Below are 633 nucleotides of genomic sequence, written 5' to 3'. Positions count from 1 at the left end.
TATATATGTAGGTAATTTCGTTGATTAAACATTGAGAGATAAAGATACCTTTTCTCATGCTTTAATATATACAATAAACAATATATATACAATATATATATATAATTTAATATATACAATACATTTTATTTTATTAATTTATTAAATTGTAAGTGTTATGAATTAATTTATCACCATTTTGATGATAAATTTGTATTAGATCATAAAATACAGAATCCAAAAATATTAAAAACAATGTGAAAAATAAAATGGATTTCATTATTGTTAAAATTGCAATCATATATAAAATTTTATATATTTAATGTATTAAATATTGTTATTAATTCAATTGGTTAGACGTGCTTTTTATTATTAAATAAAAAAAAAAAAAAAGTAAAATTTTTTTTAAATAATCTATATCTACTATATTTCATGAGGGATAGCTGAACCATAAAAAATATATATATAATTTTGTCACTTAAATTTGATCTGTTCCTCATTATAAAGCAGCATACTATGAATTGTTAAAGTTTTATGAATTCAATTTAATAGACATGATTTTTATTATTAAAATAAAACGCTATTATATTTGATTAAACTATTAAAAGAGAAAAGTGTTTCATGAGCAATAGCTGAACCATAAAAAAAAAAAAG

General features: G+C 17.9%; 1 protein-coding gene across 1 annotated transcript in view; it reads right to left on the bottom strand.

Moving 5' to 3' along the window:
* The window catches only part of polr3a (polymerase (RNA) III (DNA directed) polypeptide A), a 36,898-nt gene that overhangs the window by 14,913 nt on the left and 21,352 nt on the right, over positions 1–633 (bottom strand). The gene's annotated exons all lie outside the window — the stretch shown is intronic.

Source organism: Sinocyclocheilus anshuiensis, unplaced genomic scaffold (assembly GCF_001515605.1).
Source record: "Sinocyclocheilus anshuiensis isolate Anshui unplaced genomic scaffold, SAMN03320099.WGS_v1.1 scaffold75, whole genome shotgun sequence".
Lineage (NCBI taxonomy): Eukaryota > Metazoa > Chordata > Actinopteri > Cypriniformes > Cyprinidae > Sinocyclocheilus > Sinocyclocheilus anshuiensis.
Note: the sequence above shows the minus strand (reverse complement) of the source record. Positions and strands in the feature narration are given on the sequence as shown.